Consider the following 24,706-nt stretch of genomic DNA (forward strand, 5'->3'; position numbering starts at 1 on the left):
ATAAATAAATCAATATAGCATTAGAAACTGGAATATTCACACTCCATATTTATATTCACCCTCAGTACTAACTATCACTACTAAGAAATAGATACTGGGTAGATAGGTTAGATAGATGATTTATAGGTAGATAGATTTAGTAAAATACTATTTTTGAAACATTTAAAAATTATTTAGATATATAGCTGACTTTGGCTGCTTAGATAACCTATAAATTTCCATATATTAATGTCATTTTATAGATGACAAAAACAATATTCAGAAAAGTTGTGTGATTTGGCTGATCATCTAAAGCAGTGGTTCTCAACCTTCCTAATGCTGAGATGTATTTTCATTGTTACAAAGGAGTCGTGACCCCTAGGTTGAAAACCATTGATCTAAAGACTTAAAATTCAAAGTTGAAGGGCGGTGCCTATGGCTCAAAGGGGGAGGGTGTCAGCCCCATATGCCAGAGGTGGTGGGTTCAAAAAAAAATTCAAAATTGAAATGTTTATATTTTCTTTCTGGGACAAAAATGAGTCATTGAAAGCTTTTTTTTCTTTTTTTGTTTCAGAGTATGACAGGGATACAAATGTTTTGGTTACATGGACTGCTTTTGTACTGCTTGAGCCAAAGTTTAAATGTTACCATCACTCACATAGTGTACATCATATTCGTTAAGTATAATTTCACCCATCTCTTTCTCCCCCTTCCCACATACTTGATTTCTATTGAATTTTACTTCCATCTGTGCACATGAGTAATCTTCAGTTAGTTCCAATTTAACAGTGAGTACGGTGGGGCTTGTTTTTTCATTCTTGCATTATCTCACTTAGCAGAATGGTTTCCAGTTTCATCCAATGTTGCAAAAGACATTAATTCATTTTTGTATGCTGAGTAGTACTCCCTGGCATATATATACCACATTGTATTAACCCACTCATGAATTGATGGCACATGAATAGATTCTACATCTTTCCAATGTGAATTGTGCTATCTTTTTTTTTTTTGAGACAGAATCTCATGATCAACCTGGGTAGAGTGCTATGGCATCATAGCTCACAGCCACCTCAAACTCTTGCCTCAGCCTCCCAAGTACCTGGGACTACTAGTGCCCACCACAACACCCAGCTATTTTTAGAGACAGGGTCTCACTCTTGCTCAGGCTGGTCTCGAACTCCTGAGCTTAAGCAATCCACCCACCTCAGTTTCCCAGAGTGCTAGGATTACAGACATAAGCCACTGTACCCAGCCTGTGCTGTTTTTGATAAAATGACTTTTTTTACTGTGCATTAATACCCAGCAGTAGGATGCTAGATCAAATGGTAGGTCTACTTTTAGTTCTTTGAGGAATCTCCATACTATTTTCCATATAGTTATACTAGTTTGTAGTCTCACCAACAGTGTATAAATGTTCCTTTCTCTCCATATCCACTGCAACATCTATTTGTTTTGGGACTTTTTGATAAAAATCATCTAATTGGGGTTAGATGATACCTCATTGGGGTTTTGATTTGCATTTCTCAGATGATTAGTGATATTCAGCATTTTTTATAGGTTTGTTGGTCATTAGTTTATCTTCTTTTGAAAGCTTCTGTTCATGTAGTTTGGCCACTTTTAAAGGGGTTCATTGATATTTTTCTTGCTTGATTTCTTTGTAGATTCTGGTTATGACCTTATATCTATAAAACACCCAAAGATTCTGCTATGAGACTCCTGGATTTGATAAATAAATTTAGCAAAGTCCCAGGTTACAAATTGATGTACATATATCAGTATCATTTCTACACACTAATAACAGTTAAACTAAGAATCAAACCAAGGCTCATACCTTTCACAATAGCTGCAAAGAAAGTAAAATATGTAGGAATATTTAATGAAGGAAGTAAAAGATTCCTACAAAAAGAACTATGAGTCACTGAGGAAGGAAATTGTAGAAGATATTAACAAATGGAAAAATAGAGGGGTGGGGCAAGATGGCAGACTAAAGACAGTGTCTTTACAGCATGGTGATATTGGGGAGAAAAGACTCCATGCCCCCCTGGATTGTGAGATTTGCCCAGAAATATCCCTCAGGGGCACAGGGAAGCAGCAGGACACTTCAGGACCCTAGTACTAGGACAAAAGCAGTGAAGAAGCAGCAAATACTTGCATTTAGGCAGAAGACAGTGGTACAGCCATGGCTATGGCTGGGACAGTTTGCAGACAGAGAAAGCCTGCCCTGTAGAGTTTTTCTGGACCTGGGCACGTGGTTGAGTTATGTTGGGAGAGCTTGGGCAAGTGAGCAAGTGGTTTTGAACAGCTCCGAGGGGCCAGGACTGAGCTACCCAGGTGGAGCGGAGCTCTCATTGTTTGGAGGCAGACCAGGCACAGCTATAGTGGGAAGGCTGCCTTGCAGGCTTGGTCCACAGGGTCCTAGTGTGAGGCCAGTTCTGGTGTGCCTGATAAGCAGGGCAGCCACTCCTGGGAAGATTAGATTTGGATCTTTTTCTCTTTTTCTTTCTTCTTTTCTTTCCTCATATAATTGTAATTTTTCATTGTTTCCTTCTTTAATGATAAGGGATTCATTTTTGCTACTTTTTCTGCCCTGTTATTCTTTTTTCCCCCCAACTTGTATCCTTAAGGTTTTTTGTTTGTTTTACTTTGATTTATAGTATTTCTGTTTTTCTTCTCTATTGGGTAGAAGTGGGGTCATGGGTCTGCTCAGGCTGGAAAAGATCTCCAGACTTCAAGGGACCCATCCAACCTAGTCTCCCACCCACCCCACCAGAGGTTGGGATTTGTGAGTATGAGTCAGTACCCTACTGTACACCACTATTACTCCTGTCTCTCACTTTCTTTTTCCTCTTCTTTATGCCAATCTTCCCTTTTACTCTTCCACTTTCCTTTCTCTTTTGTCTGTTTTTATCTTTTATCCTGTTTTGCTCTTCACTCTTCTCTTCCTTTTAGTCTACAAAATGGACACTGCAACTCCTTAAATCAGGGGTACAATAACTTAAAGAGCAGGAGGAAGTAAAAGGAAAAAGTAGGACAAGGAAACAGACAAAAAGAAAACACTCATGAGGAAGAAACAGCAGCAAAATCCTGGCATCATGAAAAACCAGAAAATAGTAATCCCCCCAAAGGATCATGAAGTAGCTACTGCAAAGGAGTCCATCTATAAATAAATGTTAGAAATAGCACAAATGGAATTTAAAATATAGATGGTAAAAACAATGAAGGAAACTACTGAGAAAGTGGAAAATAACCAAAAGTAAATCCAAAAATAGCATCTAATAAGAGATAAGCAATATGAAGAATAGAAAAGATACAGCAGAGCTTAAGGAATTGAGGCAGTCAATTAGGGAGCTGAAAGATGCAGTAGAAAGTATCAATAACAGATTAGAACATGCAGAAGAAAGAATCTCAGCGGTAGAGGATAAAGCTCTTGAGCTAACACAGGCAATTAAAGAGACAGAAGAAGGAGAGCGAGAAAGCAGAATATTCAATGACAGAATTATGGAACTTAATGAAGCATTCAAACAAGAATTATAGGTATCCCAGAAGGGGAAAAAGAATGCCCCAGAGGAATGAAAGCCCTACTAGAGGACATTCTATATGAAAATTTCCCAAGTATCCCCAAAGATTCTGACGTACTCTTTTCAGAGGGATATCAAACCCTAGGTTGTCTGAACTCAAACAGAGCTTCTCCAAGACACTTTGTCATGACCTGTGCAAAGTCAAGATGACAGAGAAGACTCTGTAAGCAGCCAGGAGTAAGTGCCAATTGACCTACAGGGGCAAATCCATCACAGTGACTGTGGACTTCTCAAATGAAACTTTTCAAGCCATAAGAGAATGGTCATCTACCTTTAACCTACTTAAACAAAATAAATTTCAGCCCAGAATTCTATATCCTGCTAATCTAAGCTTTGAAATTGATGAAGAACTCAAATCTTTCTGATATGCAAACCTTGAGGAAGTTTTCCACAAGAAGACCAGCTCCACATGAAGTACTTAGACCTATTCTACACACTGACCATCACAATGGACCACCAGCAAAGTAAACATCCAGAATCTGAAGGACAAAACCTAGCTTACATAATGATGCAAAAGGTAAAATTAAGCAATGGACTTTCACAAAATAAGATGACTAGAACTCCACCACACTTTCCCCTTCTTTCAATAAATGTTAATGGCATGAATTCCCCATTAAGAAGCATAGGCTGGCTGATTGGATAAAAAAAGCACATGCCATCCATTAGCTGCTTACAAGAGACACACCTAAACTCAAAGGACAAAGTAGAACTCAGGGTTAAGGGAGGGAAAACAATTTTTCAGGCAAATGGAAATTGGAAGGGGTTGTGATCTTATTTTTAGATACAAGTGGATATAAAGCAACTAAAGTCAAAAAATGACACAGATGGACATTTCATATTGACCAAGGGAAAAATACAAGAGTACATTTCAAATCTAAATATGTATGCACCCAATTTAAATGCACCCAGATTCTTGAAACAGATCTTACTTCACACGAGCAATATGATATCCTATAACACCGTAATATCAGGAGATTTTAACACTGCTCTTCCAGAGATGGACAGATCCTCTAAACAGAAACTAAACAAAGGTACAAGGGATTTAAATGTGACCTTAAAACAACTCAGCTTAATAGACATATATAGAACACTCAATCCCAAAGCTAAAGAATATATGTTCTTCTCGTCAGCACATGGAACATTCTCCAAAATAGATCACATCCTAGGACACAAATAAAACTTCAACAAAATCAAAAGAACCTAAATTATACTTCATATCTTCTCAGACCACAAGGCAATAAAGGTGGAACTCAACTGCAACAAAATTTTTCATCCCCACACAACCTTTTGCTGAATGACAGTTGGATCAAGGATGAGATAAAAAAGGAAATCATTAACTTCTTTGAGCATTACAACAATGAAGACACAAGCTACTAAAACCTGTAGGACACTGCAAAACTGTCCTAAGAGGGAAATTTATCTCATTAAATGCCTACATCTGAAAAACAGAAAGAAAACACATCAACAACCTAATGAACCATCTTAAATAAATGGAAAAGGGAGAGAAATCCAATCCCAAACCTAGCAGCAGAAAAGAAATAACCAAAATTAAAAGAGAAATGAAATTGAAAATTAAAGAATTATTCAGAAAATTAATGAAACAATTCATTGATTGTTCTATGAAAAGATAAACAAAATCAATAAACTATTGGCCAGATTAATCAGAAGTATAAAAATAAAATCTTTAATAACCTCAATAAGAAATTTAAAAAGGGAAATAACAACTGACACCACAAAGATGTAAGAGATTGTTTCTGACTACTACCAAAACTTCTATGCCCAGGAATTTGACAATATAGAGGAAATGGACCAATACTTGGAATCATACGATCTTCCTGGATTTAACCAGAAAGAAACAAATCTCGTGAACAGACCATTATCAAACAATGAGATTACAAAAACAATAAAAAAGCTTCCAACAACAACAAAAAAAAAAGAAAAGAAAAGAAAAAAAAGCCCATGACTAGATGGCTTCATATCAGAAATCTATCAAACCTTCAAACATGAGCTCGTACCCATGCTGGAGAACCTATTCTAAAATACTAAGAAGGAAGAACTCTTCCCTAACACATTCTATGAAGCAAACATCACCTTGAATCCAAAACCAGGAAAGGATCAAACCAAAAAAGAGAACTACAGACTGATTTCACTAATGAATATTGATGCAAAAATACTCAACAAAATCTTAGCTAATATATTGCAGCTACACATTAAAAACATTATACATCATGATCAAGTAAGCTTTATCCAAGGGACACAATGCTGGTTTAACATATGCAAATTCATATATGTAATACGTCATATTGATAGAAGCAAAAATAAAGACTGTATGATCTTCTCACTAGATGCAGAAAAAACATTTGGCAAAATCCAGCATTCTTTTCTAACAATAACACTTAAGAAAATAGGGATAGGTGGCACATTTCTTAAGCTGATTGAAGCCATCTATGACAAACTCACAGCTAAAATCATTCTGAATGGAGTAAAACTGAATGATTTTCACTTAGAACTAGAACCAGACAAGGATGTCCACTATCGCCACATTATTCAACATTGTGCTGGAAGTTTTAGCCAATGCAATCAGGCAAGAGAAGGATTATAAAGGGCATCCAAATGGGGGCAGAGGAGGTCAAACCCTCTCTTTGCTGATGATATGATCTTACACTTAGAAAACCCCAAAGACTCAACCACAAAACTCCTGGAAGTGATCAGCAAATACAATGACATCTCAGGGTATAAATTCAAAGTCCACAAATCAGTAGCCTTTGTATATACCAATAACAGCCAAAATGAAAAGAAAATCAAGGACACAATTCCCTTCACAGTAGCTTCAAAGGAAATGAAATACTTAGGAGTATACCTAACAAAAGAGGTTAAAGATCTTTTCAAAGAGAATTATGAAACTTTAAGGAAAGAAATTGAAGAAAATGCTAACAAATGGAAGAACATACCATTCTCTTCTCTGGGAAGAATCAACATTGTCAAAATGTCTATTCTTTCCAAACCAATCTACAGATTCAGTGCAATCTCAATTAAAATACCAAGATCATATTTTGAAGAACTGGAAAAAATTATACTTCATTTTGTATGGAAGCAGAAAAAAAAGAAAAACAGTATAGCTAAGGCTATTTTTAGTAATAAAAACAAAGGTGGAAGCATCACCATACAATACTTCAGTCTATATTACAAGTCCACAGTAATCAAAAAAGCATGGTATTGGCAAAGAATAAAAGACATAGATATATATAACAGAATAGAAAATTAAGAGATGAAACCAGTCTCTACTTCCAATCTCATCTTTGATAAACCAAAAAAAAAAAAGCATACGGTGGGGAAAAGAATCCCTATTCAACAAATGGCCTGGGAGAACTGGATAGTCACAAGTAAAAGACTGCAATTGAACCCATATGTTTCACTGCTTACAAAAATTGACTGACGATGGATGTAAGACTTAAATCTAAGACATGAAACAATAAAAATTTGGGGGAAAACTCTTAAGAATGTTGGACTGGGGAAACATTTTATGACAAAGACTTTAGTGACCACAACAACAAAAATTAACAAATGGGATTTAATTAAGCTGAAAAGCTTTTGCACAGCTAAGGAAACAACAAATAAAGCAAAAATACCATCTTCAGAATAGGAAAAGGTATTTGTAGTGTAGCAATCTGACAAACGGTTAATAACTAGAATCTACACCACTTCTGATTGATGAAATTAGAGATTTTAATCTTTTTTTACTGGTTAGGTTAGCCAAAGGTTTATCTATTTTATTGACCTTTTCAGAAAACCAACTTTTTGATTTATTGATCTGTTGTATAATTCTTTTGTTTTCATTTTTATTTCATTGGCTCTAATTTTGGTTATTTCTTTTCTTCTGCTGGGTTTGGGGTTGAAATGTTCTTCTCCAGTTGCTTGAGATGTCAGACGAAGTTGCTAAATTCCTCTCTTACTGTTTTCTTGAGGAAGGCTTGCAGTGCTATAAATTTCCCTCTTAGGGCTGCCTTTGCAGTATCTCAGAGGTTCTGATAATTTGTGTCTTCATTGTCATTTTGTTCGAGAAATTTGGTAATTTCCTTTTTAATCTCGTCTATGACCCATTTATCCTTCAACACAAGGTTATTTACCTTCCATGTTTTTGTATGAGTATGCAGATTTCTGTTGTTATTGAGTTCAACTTTTATTCCATGGTGGTCTGAGAAGATGCAAGGAATAATTTCTATTTTTTTTAATATGCTGAGGTTAGACTTGTGAACTAGGATGTGATCAATTTTGGAGTATATTCCATGGGCTGATGAGAAGAATGTGTACTCAGTTTTGTTGGGATGAAATGTTCTGTAGATGTCTGTTAAATCCAGATGTTGAATGGTTAAGTTTAAATCTAAAATTTCTTTGCTTAGCTTCTTTTTAGAGGATCTATCCAACACTGCTAAAGGGGTGTTAAAATCTCCGACTACTATGGAACTGGAGGAAATCAAATTGCTCATGTCTGTTAGAGTTTCTCTTATAAATTGAGGTGCATTCTGGTTGGGTGCATAAATATTAATAATTGAAATCTCATCATATTGCGTATTGCTTTTAACAAATATGAAGTTTCCATTCTTATCCTTCCTTATTTTGGTTAGTTTAAAGCCTACTGTATCTGCAAATAGGATTGCAACACCTGCTTCTTTCTCCTTTCCATTTGCCTGGAATATAGATGACCATCCCTTCACCTTGAGTCTATGTTTATCTTTTAAGGTAAGATGAGATTCTTGTATGTAGCAGATATCTGGCCTGAGTTTTTTTATCCAGTCAGCCAACGTGTACCTCTTTAGAGGACAATTTAAACCATTCACATTAATTGAGAATATTGATAAACCTATCAAAAGTCTGGAGGACATTTTTAATCCTTTTGTGAGTGTGGAAGTTGGAATTTGATCAAAAGTTTCTAGGTGAGTTTACTTTTGTGGTGGAGGATTGCATTGGTCTTTAGGGAGGATAGGTCTGAGAATATCCTGGAGAGCTGGTTTAGTTATGGCAAATTTCTTCAACATGTGAATGTCATTAAAGTATTTCATTTCTCTATCATAAATGAAACTCAGTTCAGCTGGATACAGAATCCTGGCTTGAACGTTATTTTGTTTTAGGAGGTTGAAAATCAATGACCATCCTCTTCTAGCTTGAAACGTTGCAGCAGAAAGATCTGCAGTTATTCTAATATTCTTCCCCTTGTAGGCTATGGTTTTCTTACGTCTGGTTGCTTTCAGAATTTTCTCCTTTGTATTAACTTTAGTGAAATTGATTATGATGTGTCTGGGGGATGTCTTATTTGGGTTGAGTCATGCTGGAGTTCTGAAACTGTCTCCTATCTGAATTTCAGAATCTCTTGGCATGTCTGGAAAGTTCTCTTTCATGATCTCATTAAGCAGAGACTCTGTGCCTTGTGAAGCTACTTCGTCATTTTCAGGGATCCCTATAAGGCAAATACTGGTTTTCTTCAAATTATCCCAGAGCTCTCTGAGAGAATGATCTCCTTTTGTCCTCCATTTCTCTTTCTCTTTGAAAGTTTGGGAGCATTCAAAAGCTTTCACTTCAATCTCAGAAATCCTTTCTTCTACTTGCTCCATTCTATTACAGAGGGATTCTACTGTATTTCTCAGATCTTTGAGGGCTGCAACTTCTTCTCTCAATGTGTCAAAATCTTTGGTCATTTGGTCTTTGAATTCATTGAATTCTTGAGCCATCTTTTGGATTGCCACTTGGAATTCTAATTCAATCTTATTTGCTATCCAGATTATGAAATTGGTTTCTGACATCTCAGCCATTTATTTATGCATAGAATCTTGTACTGTGTCTGCCTTGCTGTTCGTTGGGGTAGTTGATCTACTCTGATTATACATATTCCAAGTGTTTTTCCATTTATTCCACCTCCTGATGGTTTTTCACCATTGCCTCTGGTCATTCTCAGAGTTGGGGTGGTATATCTCTGAGATTAGACCCCAGTGGGGTCACTCTATTATTGCTGGATCTTTGCAGGGAGTGACCCTGTATAGCTCTTCTGGGACTGCCCCAACCACAGAGTTATAGCTGTGGGAGCAGCTCTGGAGTGTGGCACACCTGGATCCAGCAACAGGGTGGGGGATGTTGCACACAGTTCTGGTAAAGATGAAATAACTAGAGACCCCTAAAAATTTCAAAAAATCCTTAACGAATATTACAAGAAACTTTACTGTCAGAAATATGAAAATCTGAAGGAAACTGATCAATAGTTGGAAGCATACCACCTACCAAGACTTAGCCAGAATAAAGTTGAAATGTTCAACAGGCCTATATCAAGTTCTGAAATAGCATCAACTATACAAAATCTCCCTAAAAAGAAAAGCCTGGGATGAGATGGCTTCATGTCAGAATTCTACCAAACCTTTAAAGAAGAACTAGTACCTATATTACTAAACCTCTTCCAAAATATAGAAAAACAAATAATACTACCCAACAAATTCTATGAAGCAAACATCGCCTTGATCCCTAAACCAGGGAAAGACCCAACAAAAAAAAGAAAACTATACATCAATACCACTAATGAATATCGATGAAAAAACATTCAATAAGATCCTAACAAACAGAATCCAACAACACATCAAACAAATTATACACCATGACCAAGTGGGATTTATCCCAGGGTCTCAAGGCTGCTTTAATATAAGTAAATCTATAAATGTAATTCAGCACACAAACACCCTAAAAAATAAAGACCATACGATTCTCTTAATTGATGCAGAAAGCTTTTGGTAATATCCAGCACCCTTTCATGATCAAAACATGTAAAAAATTGGTATAGAAGGGGCATTTCTTAAACTAATAGAGGCCATCTACAGCAAACTCACAGCCAATATCGTATTGAATGGAGTTAAATTGAAATCACTTCCACTTAGACCAGTAACCAGGCAAGGTTGCCCATTGTCTCCACTGCTCTTTAACATTGTAATGGAAGTTTTAGCCATTGCAATTAGGGAAGAAAAGGCGATCAAGGGTATCCACATAGGGTCAGAAGAGATCAAACTTTCACTCTTCGCAGATGATATGATTGTATATTTGGAAAACACCAGGGATTCTACTACAAAACTTTTAGAAGTGATCAAGGAATACAGCAATGTCTCAGGCTACAAAATCAACACCCATAAATCTGTAGCCTTTATATATACCAACAATAGCCAAGCCAAAAAAACACTCAAGGACTCTATTCCTTTCACAGTAGTGCCAAGGAAGATGAAATATTTGGGAGTTTACCTAACAAAGGATGTGAAAGATCTCTATAAAGACAACTATGAAACTTTAAGAAAAGAAATAGCTGAAGATGTTAACAAATGGAAAAACATACCATGCTCATGGCTGGGAAGAATCAATATTGTTAAAATGTCTATACTACCCAAAGCAACATATAATTTTAATGCAATTCCTATTAAAGCTCCATTGTCATATTTTAAAGATCTCAAAAAAATAATACTTCATTTTATATGGAATCAGAATAAAACCTTCAATACCCAAGACATTACTTAGAAATAAAAACAAAGCAGGAGGAATCACACTACCAGACCTGAGACTGTACTATAAATCAATAGTGATCAAAACAGCATGGTCACAAAAACAGAGAGGTAGATGTCTGGAACAGAATAGAGAACCAAGAGATGAACCTAGCTACTTACCATTATTTGATCTTTGACAAGCCAATTAAAAACATTCCATGTGGTTAGGGCGGCGCCTGTGGCTCAAAGGAGTAGGGTGCTGGCCCCATATGTCGGAGGTGGCAGGTTCAAAACCAGCCCTGGCCAAAAAAAAAAAAAAAAATTCCATGTGGAAAAGATTTCCTATTAAGAAACAGTACTGGGTGAACTGGCTGGCAACCTACAAAAGACTGAAAGTGGACCCACAACTTTCACCATTAACTAAAATAGACACTCACTGGATAAAAGATTTAAACTAAAGATATAAAACTACAAAAATACTAGAAGAAAGTACAGGGAAACCTCTTGAAGGTATCGGCCTGGGTGAATATTTTATGAGGAGGACTCCCTAGGCAATTGAAGCAGTATCAAAAATACATTACTGGGACCTGATCAAACTAAAAAGCTTCTGCACATTCAAGAACGTAGTAAGTATAGCAAATAGACAGCCCTCAGAATGGAGAAAATATTTGCAGGTTATACCTCCAGCAAAAGTTTAATAACCAGAATCCACAGAGAACTCAACCATATTAGCAAGAAAAGAACAAGTGATCCCATCTCAGGGTGGGCAAAGGACTTGAAGAGAAACTTCTCTAAAGAAGACAGATGTGGGCGGCGCCTGTGGCTCAGTGAGTAGGGCGCCAGCCCCATATGGCGAGGGTGGCAGGTTCAAACCCAGCCCCGGCCAAACTGCAACCAAAAAATAGCTGGGCGTTGTGGCGGGCACCTGTAGTCCCAGCTGCTCGGGAGGCTGAGGCAAGAGAATCGCGCAAGCCCAAGAGTTAAGAGGTTGCTGTGAGCCGTGTGACACCATGGCACTCTACCCGAGGGCAGTACAGTGAGACTCTGTCTCTACAAAAAAAAAAAGAAGACAGATGCACAGCCTACAGACACATGAAAAAATGCTCATTGTCATTAATCATCAGAGAAATGCAAATCAAAACTACTTTGAAATATCACCTAACTCCAGTAAGATTAGCCCACATAATAAAATCCCAAAATCAGAGATGTTGGTGTGGATGTGGAGAAAAGGAACACTTCTACACTACTGGTGGGAATGCACACTAATACGTTCCTTTTGGAAGGATGTTTGGAGAATACTTAGAGATCTAAAAATAGACCTGCCATTGGATCCTATAATTCCTTTACTAGGTATATACCCAGAAGACCAAAAACCACAATATAACAAAGACATCTGTACCAGAATGTTTATTGCAGCCCAATTCATAATTCCTAAGACATGGAAGAGGCCCAAGTGCTCATTGACCCACGAATGGATTAATAAATTGTGGTACAGATATACCATGGAACATTATGTAGCCTTAAAGAAATATGGAGACTTTACCTCTTTCATGTTTACATGGATGGAGCTGGAACATATTCTTCTTAGCAAAGTATTTCAAGAATGGAAGAAAAAATATCCAATGTACTCAGCCCTACTATGAAGCTAATTTATAGCTTTCATATGAAGGCTATAACCAGAATATGGGGAAAGGGCCAAGGGGGGGGAGGGAAAGGGGGGGGGGGTGGAGGGACAGTAATTGGTGGGGCCACACCTACGGTGCATCTTAAAATAGGTACAGGCGAAACTTACTAAATGCAGAATACAAATGTCTTCATACAATAACTAAGAAAATGCCATGAAGGCTATATTAAACAGTTTGATGAAAATATTTCAGATTGTATATGAAACCAGCACATTGTACCCCATGATTGCACTAATGTACACACACATGATTTAATAAAAAAAAAAAATAAAAATAAAATTGAAACAAAAACTAGAATCTACAGAGAACTCAAATTAATTAACAGGAAAAAAGTAAACAATCCCATCTACGACTGGGCAAGAGATATGAACAAAAATTTCTCTGATGAAGACAGACAAATGGCTAACAAGCATATGAAAAAAATACTCATCTTTGCTGATCATCAGAGAAATGCAAATCAAAATCACCTGGTGTTATCACCTAAACCCAGTGAGAATAGTCCATATCACAAAGTCTCAAAACTATAGATGATACTGACATGAATGTGGAGAGAAGGAAACGCTTTCACACTGCTGGTGGGACTGCAAACTAATACAGCCTTTTTGAAAAGAGGTATGGAGAATCCTCAAAAAACTCAAATTAGACCTCCAGTTTGATCCTGCAATCCCATTACTAGGCATCTACACAGAAGGAATAAATCCTGTTGTCACAGAACATTTGCTCTAGGCTGTCTATCACAGCTCAAGTTACAATCACCAAAATGTGGAAACAACCTAAATGCCCACCAACCCAGGAGTGGATTAACAAGCCATGGCATATGCATACCATGGAATATTATGCCGCCATTAAAAAATATGGAGACTTTACATCTTTTGTATTAATCTGGATAGAGTTGTAACACATCCTTCTTAGTAAAGCATAACAAGAATGGAAAAGTGAGAATCCAATGTGCTCAATGCTAATATGAAGGTAATAGATGACCTAATACAAGATGGGAGGTAGGGGACAGAGGCAGCTGATAGAGAGAAAGTGGGAAGGGGATAGTGGTTCACGGTGCATGGCACACCTCTTGGAGGCTGGGGAAAATTATATGAGGGACGATGCCTAACAAATGCAATCAGGGTAACCTAATTCTTTTTACCCTTCATGAATCCCAAACAATTTTAAAAAATGGAAAAACAGGCAGAGCAAGATGGCGGCCGAGTAACAGCTTCCTTGCATCTGGGCACCGTGAGTCTGGGGAGATAGGACTCCAGGAATCTCTGGCTGGTGGGATCTGCCTATCATCACCCCGTGAAGATACAGGAAGTCAGCAAGAGACTTCTGGACCCCAAGAGGAGGACTAAAACAGTGGAAAAATGGCAAGTGGTCGCGTGTGTTCAATCCGCCGAAACCTGCCCGCAACTGTAAGTTCAGTAGCAGCAAGACTGCAAACCAGAAAGGCCTTACCTGTGAACTGTTTTGGTGTCTTTGGACTTGGCACTCAGTTGAACTGCCTTGGCGAGAGCCTGAGTGGGAGTGCGGAGAACTTTGGCTGTTGTCTAAGGCCCCAGTCTGAGCCGCTGAGCCAGACGGAGCTAATAGTGTTTGGCATTGGGTCACAGGGAGCCATTGTGAGTGATCTGCCCCGGCAAGCTCCGCCCTCAGGGTTGCAGAGCTAGAATCGGGTGGGAGCTGGTAACCCAGCGACCAAGTAGCCTAAGGGTGGGGTCTGAGCCGCCTTGCAGCCCTAGCCCTCAGGGGCAGAGTGAGACCGGTTTTGACACACTGGGTAAGTGGATAGCCACTTCAGCAGTGATTCCAGTGACAAGCACTTTCCTGGGAAAGCTTCTGCTCAGCAAGTTTACAAGTTCAAAGTGCCTTTTAAGTGGGCTGAAGAGAGATTTAGGGTGTCTACCTGCTCGGGTTTCAGAAATCAGCAGCCTCCAGTCGTCTCAGAACTGCGATTAACATCTCATACCCCAGAAGACCACGTGTTACCCAGACAATATTCAATAACATATACATACTGCTTTGTTTTTGGTTGTGTTTTTTTTTTGTTTGTTTTTTGGTGTTTTCTATTTTTCTGGTTTAGTTGGGGTTTTTTGTTTATTTTGATGTTGTTGATGATGTTTCGTTTTTTAATTTCAACCTTTTCCATACAGATCCTTTTTCTTTCTCAATTTTTCTAGTTTAATTATAATTTCCCATTGCTACCTTTTTCAAAAACTAGAACTTCATTTTTCCTAGTGTTTCTATCGCTATTATTTGGGTTTTCATCCAATTTTATCCTGTAAAGTTTTCTGTTTGCTTATTTTGGTTTGATTTATGGCATTTTTGTCTTGCCTCTCTACTTGGTGGAGGTGGGGTACTGTGTCTGATCAGGTTAGCAAAGAGCTGCTGACCTCAAGGGAACCACCCAAATGGGCACCCCCAGAAGGTGGGGTTTTTTTAAGGTTGTGTCAAAGTACCATACTGCACACCTATATTGCTCTGTCTCCCTCTTTCTGTGCCTCTCTTCTTTTTCTCAATATTTCTTTTACCCACCCCCTCTCCTTTCTCTATTTTTCTTTTTTTTTCTCTTATCACTCGGTCCTCCTTTCTTTCATCCCTTTTTTGTTCTTCAATCTTCTCGCCCTTCTGGTCCTGTAACCTTTAGTACACAGGCATGAGAACTTAAACAGCAAGAGGAAATGAAAGGAAAATTAGGGCAAGGAAACAGATGAAAGAAATCACTCATGAGGAAGAATCAGCAGAAAACTCCAGGCAACATAAAGAACCAGTCCAGAACAACCCCACCAAGGGACCATGAGGTAGCTACTGCAGATGATTCCACCTATAAAGAAATGTTAGGAATGACAGAAAGGGAATTTAGAATACACATGTTGAAAACAATGAAAGAAATGATGGAAACAATGAAGGAAACTGCTAATAAAGTGGAAAATAACCAAAAGGAAATCCAAAAACAGAATCAAATAAGAGATGAACGATATGAAGAATATGAAAATGATATAGCAGAGCTGAAGGAACAGAAACAGTCAATTAAGGAACTTAAAGATGCAATGGAAAGTATCAGCAACAGGTTAGACCATGCAGAAGAAAGAATTTCAGAGGTAGAAGACAAAGTTCTTGAGATAACTCAGATAGTAAGAGGCAGAAAAGAAGAGAGAGAAAGCAGAACGTTCACTGTCAGAATTATGGCACTTTAGGAAGCGTTCCAACATACAAGTTATAGGAATTCCAGAAGGGGAAGAAGAATGCCCCAGAGGAATGGAAGCCATACTAGAGAATATTATAAAAGAAAATTTCCCAGATATCACCAAAGATTCTGACACACTGCTTTCAGAGGGATATCGGACCCCAGGTCACCTCAACTCTAACCGAGCTTCTCCAAGACACATTGTCATGAACCTGTCTAATGTCAAGACAAAAGAAAAGATTCTGTAAGCTGCCAGAAGTAAACGCCAGTTGACCTACAGGGGCAAATCCATCAGAGTGACCACAGACTTCTCTAATGAAACTTTCCAAGCAAGAAGACAATGGTCATCTACCTTTAATCTACTTAAACAGAACAATTTCCAGCCCAGAATTTTGTACCCTGCTAAGCTAAGCTTACAATTTGACGGAGAAATTAAATCATTTACGGATATACAAACATTGAGAAAATTCGCCACAAGACCAGCTCAACAGGAAATGCTTCAACCTGTTCTGAACACTGACCACCATAATAGATCAGCAGCAAAGTAAGAACTCAGAAATTAAAGGACAGAACCTAACCTCCACACTGATGCAAAAGATAAAACTAAGCAATGGACTCTCACAAAATGAGACGAATAGAATACTACCACACTTATCAATTATCTCAATAAATGTTAATGGCTTGAATTCCCCACTGAAGAGACATAGATTGGCTGACTGGATTAAAAAACACAAGCCATCCATTTGCTGTCTGCAAGAAACACACCTGGCTTCAAAAGACAAATTAAAGCTCCGAGTCAAGGGTTGGAAGACAATTTTTCAGGCAAATGGAATTCAGAAGAAAAGAGGAGTTGCAATCTTATTTTCAGATACATGTGGATTTAAAGCAACTAAAGTAAAAAAAGACAAAGATGGTCACTTTATATTGGTCAAGGGAAAACTACAACAAGAAGACATTTCAATTCTAAATATTTATGCACCCAATTTAAATGTTCCCAGATTCTTGAAACAGACCTTACTCAGTCTGAGCAATATGATATCTGACAATACCATAATAACAGGGGACTTTAACACTCCTCTTACAGAACTGGACAGATCCTCTATACAGAAATTAAACAAGGATATAAGAGATTTAAATGAGACCCTAGAACAACTGTGCTTGATAGACGCATGTATAACACTCCACCCCAAAGATAAAGAATATACATTCTTCTCATCACCCCATGTAACATTCTCCAAAATTGATCATATCCTGGGACACAAAACAAATATCAACAGAATCAAAAGAATTGAAATTTTACCTTGTATCTTCTCAGACCATAAGGCACTAAAGGTGGAACTCAACTCTAACAAAAATGCTTGACCCCACACAAAGGCATGGAAATTAAACAATCTTCTGTTGAATAACAGATGGGTGCAGGAAGAAATAAAACAGGAAATCATTAATTTCCTTGAGCATAACAATGAAGACACAAGCTACCAAAACCTGTGGGATACTGCAAAAGCAGTTTTGAGAGGAAAATTCATCGCTTTAGATGCCTACATTCGAAAAACAGAAAGAGAGCACATCAACAATCTCACAAGAGATCTTATGGAATTGGAAAAAGAAGAACAATCTAAGCCTAAACTCAGTAGAAGAAAAGAAATATCCAAAATCAAATCAGAGATCAATGAAATTGAAAACAAAAGAATCATTCAGAAAATTAATGAAACAAGGAGTTGGTTTTTTGAAAAAAATAAATAAAATAGATAAACCATTGGCCAGACTAACGAGGAATAGAAAAGTAAAATCTCTAGTAACCTCAATCAGAAATGATAAAGGGGAAATAACAACTGATCCCACAGAGATACAAGAGATCATCTCTGAATACTACCAGAAACTCTACGCCCAGAAATTTGACAATGTGAAGGAAATGGATCAATATTTGGAATCACACCCTCTCCCTAGACTCAGCCAGGAAGAAATAGAGCTCCTGACCAATTTCAAGCACTGAGATCAAAGAAACAATAAAAAATCTTCCAAAAAAAATTGCCCTGGTCCAGATGGCTTCACTCCACAATTCTATCAAACCTTCAAGGAAGACCTTATTCCTGTACTGCAGAAATTATTCCAAAAAATTGAGGAAGAAGGAATCTTCCCCAACACATTCTATGAAGCAAACATCACCCTGATACCAAAACCAGGAAAAGACCCAAACAAAAAGGAGAATTTCAGAACAATCTCACTCATGAATATAGATGCAAAAATTCTCAACAAAATCCTAGCCAATAGATTACAGCTTATCATCAAAAAAGTCATTCATCATGATCAAGTAGGCTTCATCCCAGGGATGCAAGGCTGGTTTAACATACGCAAGTCCATAAATGTTATCCACCATATTAACAGAGGCAAAAATAAAGATCACATGATCCTCTCAATAGATGCAAAAAAGCATTTGATAAAATCCAGCATCCTTTTCTAATTAGAACACTGAAGAGTATAGGCATAGGTGGTACATTTCTAAAACTGATTGAAGCTATCTATGACAAACCCACAGCCAATATTTTACTGAATGGAGTAAAACTCAAAGCTTTTTCTCTTAGAACTGGAACCAGACAAGGTTGTCTTCTGTCACCTTTACTATTCAACGTAGTGCTGGAAGTTCTAGCCAATACAATTAGGCAAGACAAGGAAATAAAGGGAATCCAAATGGAAGCAGAGGAGGTCAAACTCTCCCTCTTTGCTGATGATATGATCTTATACTTAGAGAACCCCAAAGGCTCAACCACAAGACTCCTAGAAGTCACCAAAAAATACAGTAATGTTTCAGGATATAAAATCAATGTCCACAAGTCAGTAGCCTTTGTATACACCAATAACAGTCAAGATGAGAAGCTAATTAAGGACACAACTCCCTTCACCATAGTTTCAAAGAAAATGAAATACCTAGGAATATACCTAACGAAGGAGGTGAAGGACCTCTATAAAGAAAACTATGAAATCCTCAGAAAGGAAATAGCAGAGGATATTAACAAATGGAAGAACATAGCATGCTCATGGATGGGAAGAATCAACTTGGTTAAAATGTCTATACTTCCCAAAGCAATCCATTCCTATCCTATTGCTTCCCAAAGCAATCCATTCCTATCCTGCCATTCCTATCCAAATACCAACATCGTACTTTCAAGATTTGGAAAAAATGATTCTGCGTTTTGTATGGAACTGGAAAAAACCCCGTATAGCTAAGGCAGTTCTCTGTAACAAAAATAAAGCTGGGGGCATCAGCATACCAGATTTTAGTCTGTACTACAAAGCCATAGTGCTCAAGACAGCATGGTACTGGCACAAAAACAGAGACATAGACACTTGGAATCAAATTGAAAACCAAGAAATGAAACTAACATCTTACAACCACCAAATCTTCGATAGACCAAACAAGAACATACCTTGGGGGAAAGACTCCCTATTCAATAAATGGTGTTGGGAGAACTGGATGTCTACATGTAAAAGACTGAAACTGGACCCACACCTTTCCCCACTCACAAAAATTGATTCAAGATGGATAAAGGACTTAAATTTAAGGCATGAAACAATAAAAATCCTCAAAGAAAGCATAGGAAAAACACTGGAAGATATTGGCCTGGGGGAAGACTTCATGAAGAAGACTGCCATGGCAATTGCAACAACAACAAAAATAAACAAATGGGACTTCATTAAACTGAAAAGCTTCTGTACAGCTAAGGACACAATAACCAAAGCAAAAAGACAACCTACACAATGGGAAAGGATATTTGCATATTTTCAATCAGACAAAAGCTTGATAACCAGGATCTATAGAGAACTCAAATTAATCCACATGAAAAAAGCCAACAATCCCTTATATCAATGGGCAAGAGACATGAATAGAACTTTCTCTAAAGACGACAGACGAATGGCTAACAAACACATGAAAAAATGTTCATCATCTCTATATATTAGAGAAATGCAAATCAAAACAACCCTGAGATATCATCTAACCCCAGTGAGAATGGCCCACATCACAAAATCTCAAAACTGCAGATGCTGGCGTGGATGTGGAGAGAAGGGAACACTTTTACACTGCTGGTGGGACTGCAAACTAGTACAACCTTTCTGGAAGGAAGTATGGAGAAACCTCAAAGCACTCAAGCTAGACTTCCCATTTGATCCTGCAATCCCATTACTGGGCATCTACCCAGAAGGAAAAAAATCCTTTTATCATAAGGACACTTGTACTAGACTGTTTGTTGCAGCTCAATTTACAATCGCCAAAATGTGGAAACAGCCTAAATGCCCACCAACTCAGGAATGGATTAACAAGCTGTGGTATATATATACCATGGAATACTATTCAGCCATTAAAAAAAAATGGAGACTTTACATCCTTCGTATTAACCTGGATGGACGTGGAAGACATTATTCTTAGTAAAGCATCACAAGAATGGAGAAGCATGAATCCTATGTGCTCAATTTTGATATGAGGACAATTAATGACAATTAAGGTTATGTGGGGGGAAAGCAGAAAGAGGGACGAGGGAGGAGGGTGGGGCCTTGATGTGTGTCACACTTTATGAGGGCAAGACATGATTGCAAGAGGGACTTTACCTAATAATTGCAATCAGTGTAACCTGGCTTATTGTACCCTCAATGAATCCCCAACAATAAAAAATAAATAAATAAATAAAATAAAACATTAAATAAAAATACTTGGAACATTAAAAAAAAATGGAAAAACATAATCATGTTCATGGATCATCAGAATCAACATTGTTCAAATGTCCATACTACCCAAAATTATTTACAGATTCAAGGCAATCCACATCAAAATCCAAATGTCATTTTTTGAAGATGTAGAAAAAAATAATTCTACACTTTGTTTCGAACAGAAAAGATCCTAAATAGCAAAAGCAATCTTAAGCAAAAGGGTCAATCTAGAGGCCTCATACTACCAGACTTTAAACTATTCAAGAAGGCTATAGTACCCAAAACAGCAGATACTGGCACAAAAATAGAGATATAAACCAATGGAAAAGAACAGAGAACCCAGACATAAAACCATCCACATATTGCCATCTGATCTTTGACAAAGTACACATCAATATAAACTGGGGGAAAGAATCCTTATTCAATAAATGGTGCTGGTAAAATTTGATAGCCACATGTAGAAGTTAGCCACATCTCTCACCACTCACTCGAATCAATTCAAGATGGATAACAGGCTGAAATCTAAGACATGAACCCATAAGAATTCCAGAAGAAAAATGTTGGACAAATGCTTCAAAATATCATCCCATGCAAAGAATTTATGAAGAAGGCCCCAAAGGCAATCACAACAACAAAAATAAATAAATGGGGCTTGATTGAACTAAAAAGCTTCTGCACAGTGACAGAGGTGCAAGGTGGGAAGGAGGCTAACTCATTTGCTGGCTGGACTAACTCATTTGCTGGGTGGGCCCTTCTGACTCCATGGAGCACTGGAGCAAGCCACACTCAAGCTGCCAGCAGACCCCTGCTATCTAGTGAGAGACCTCTTGAACTCTCTCTTGACACTTGATGCTGACTGGAACAATTGATTTGGAACTCTTGACCTGGGCCAAAAACTCAAGGACCATCCAAGATGGTACTCTGGTTGTGTTGTTGTGGGAAGATTTGATTTTACTTTTCTAGTTGTTGCCCGTGGGGGGCAGGGTGTCTTAGTTGCTTGTATTTCTCCATAGCTAAGACTTCAACCAAGAGTTACTAATTCACTAGAATTGAACAGAGACCAGCTGAATACAAGACAAAGCCACCTAGCCCCACCACACCAAGCAGGTCCCCAGTGTCTCAGCCTGTAGACTGTACAGGTTCTTTGCAAAGCTGTAGGGAAAAAGCTGCAGTCACCAACCCCAGCTCTTTGACAAAGGGCTGGTTAATAATAACTCCAGGAGCCCCCAATCCAGTTTCACTTTACCTGCTCATCTAGCCAAAAGTGAAGAATAATTATGGGGATGTATCAGTGGAAAAACACTGGCAACATAAATAATCAGAGTAGATCAACCCTGCCCACCCACCCCCAAGGAACAATAAAATGGACACACCAGAAGATCCCATTCATAAGCAAATGGCTGAGATGTCAGAAATCAAGCTTAGAATTTAGATGGCAAATAAAATTAACAGAATGGAAGTAAGTTGGAATTAGACATTCTAGGAATAATTCAAAAGTTTTCTCAAGAATTCAATGAATTCAAAGACATAATCATAAAGATTTTAACACATTGAGAAAAAAACAATTTGCAGCCCTCCAAGATATGAGAAATACAGTAGAATCCCTCAGTAATGCAATTGAGTAGGCAGAAGAAATGATCTCTGACATTGAAGACAAAGCTTTTTAACACTCCCAAATGCTCAAAGAGGAAAAGAAATGGAGAGGAAAAAACAGATCATTCTCTTGGAGAGCTGTGGGACCACTCCAAAAAAGCAAATATTTGCCTCGTAGGAATTCCTGAAGGTGACGAGGTTATTCAGAAAGGCTCAGATGCTCTGCTCCAAGAGACAATCGAGGAGAACTTCCCAAACATAGCAAGGGATACTAAAATTCAGATAGCAGATAGTTTCAGGACCCCAACACAACTTAATCCAAATAAAGCAACTCCCATATACATTATAATTAAGTTCACCAAAGTTAGTATGAAGGAGAAAATTCTGCAAGCAGCCAAATGTAAGAAAACCATAACCTACAAGGGGAAGAATATTAGAATGACTGCAGATCTCTCCACTGAAACCTTTCAAGCCGGAAGAGGATGGTCATCAAACTTCAACCTCCTAAAATAAAACAACTTTCAACCCAGGATCCTGTCTCCAGTTAAATTAAGTTTCATTTATGATGGAGAAATTAAATACTTTAATGACAATCACAAGTCAAAGAAATTTGTCATAAATAAACCACCTTTCTAGGATATTTTCAGACCCATCCTCCACAATGACCAGCACAATGCTCTACCACCAAAGTAAACTCACTCAGAAACTTTTGATCAAATCTCAACTTCCATACTGGTAAAAGGATTAAAAATGTCCACTGGACTTTTGAAGAACTTGATACCCAAAATACTACCAGTCTTAGCAATACTCTCAATTAATGTGAATGGCTTAAATTGTCCTCTAAGAAAAATTAATGACAATTAATGACACAGTGGGGGTGGGAGAAGGAGAGAGCAGAGAGAGAAAGAAGAAGGGAGGGGTGGGGAGAGTAAGAGCAGAAAGAGGGAAGGAGTGAGAGGGTGGGGTTTTGGTGTGTACCACACCTTTTGGGGAAAGACACGATTGTAAGAGGGTCTTTACCTAACAAATGCAATCAGTGTAACCTGGTTTTTTTGTACCCTCAACGAATCCCCAACAATAAAAAAAAAAGGAATGTGTATGAGTATCCACATATCAAATAAATTATAGTTTCAGTGTGTTACTTTAAATAAAAAAATTATGCTCTAAAGAGGCACAGGTTGCTTGACTAGATACAAAAACTCAGGCCAGACATCTGCTGCATACAAGAATCTCGTCTTAACTTAACAGATAAATATAGACTCAGGGTGAAGGGATGGACATTATAATGCAGGCAAATGGAAATCAGAAAAAAGCAGGTGTTGCAATTTTATTCACAGATACAATAGGCTTTAAACCAAAATTCTTAGAAGTGATCAAGGAATACAGCAGCGTCTCAGGTTACAAAATCAATACTCACAAATCTGTAGCCTTCATATATACCAACCATAGTCAAGCTGACAAAATCGTCAAGGACTCTATTCTTTTCACAGTAGGAAAGGAAAGTAAGGAAAGATAAAGATAGTCACTTCATATTTCTTAAGGGAAACACTCAACATGATGAGATTTCAATTATTAATATTTATGCACCCAACCAGAATGCTGCTGAGTTTATAAGAGAGACCTTAACAGACCTGAGCAAGTTGATATCCTCCAGCACCATAATAGTGGGAGGTATTAACACTTCTTTGACAGTGTTGGATAGATTCTCCAATAAGAAGCTAAGCAAAAAAAATTTAGACTTAAACTCAATCATTCAACAATTAGACTTAATAAACATCTGCAGAACACTTCATCCTAACAAAATTGAATACACATTTTTCTCATCAGCCCATGAAACATACTCCAAAGTTGATCGCATCTTAGGTCACAAGTCTAAACTCAGGAAATTTAAAAGAAGAGAAATTATTCCCTGTACCTTTTCAGACCATCATGGAATAAAAGTTGAACTCAGTAACAACAGGAATCTTCATATTCATACAAAAACATGGAAACTAAATAACTTTATGTTGAAGAAAAGCTGGGTCATAGACAAGATTAAGAAGCAAATTACCAAATGTTTGGAACAAAGTAATAATGAATACACGAATTACCAGAACCATTGTGATACCACAAAGGCAGTCTTCAGGGGGGAATTTAAAGCATTGTAAGCCTTCCTCAAAAGAGGAAAGGAAAAGAGAAGTTAATGGGACATCTAAAGCAACTGGAAAAGGAAGAACATTCCAATCCCAAACCCAGCAGAAGAAAAGAAATAACCCAAATTAGAGCAGAATTAAATGAAATTGAAAAAAAAAGGATTATACAACAGATCAATAAATCAAAAGTTGGTTTTATGAAAGGGTCAATAAAATAGATAAACCTTTGGCTAACCTAACCAGGAAAAACAGAGTAAAGTCTCTAATTTCATCAATCAGAAATGGTAATGATGAAGTAACAACAGACTCTTCAGAAATTCAAAACATCCTGAATTAATATCACAAAAAAACTCTA

This window comes from Nycticebus coucang, chromosome 5, assembly GCF_027406575.1.
Source record: "Nycticebus coucang isolate mNycCou1 chromosome 5, mNycCou1.pri, whole genome shotgun sequence".
Lineage (NCBI taxonomy): Eukaryota > Metazoa > Chordata > Mammalia > Primates > Lorisidae > Nycticebus > Nycticebus coucang.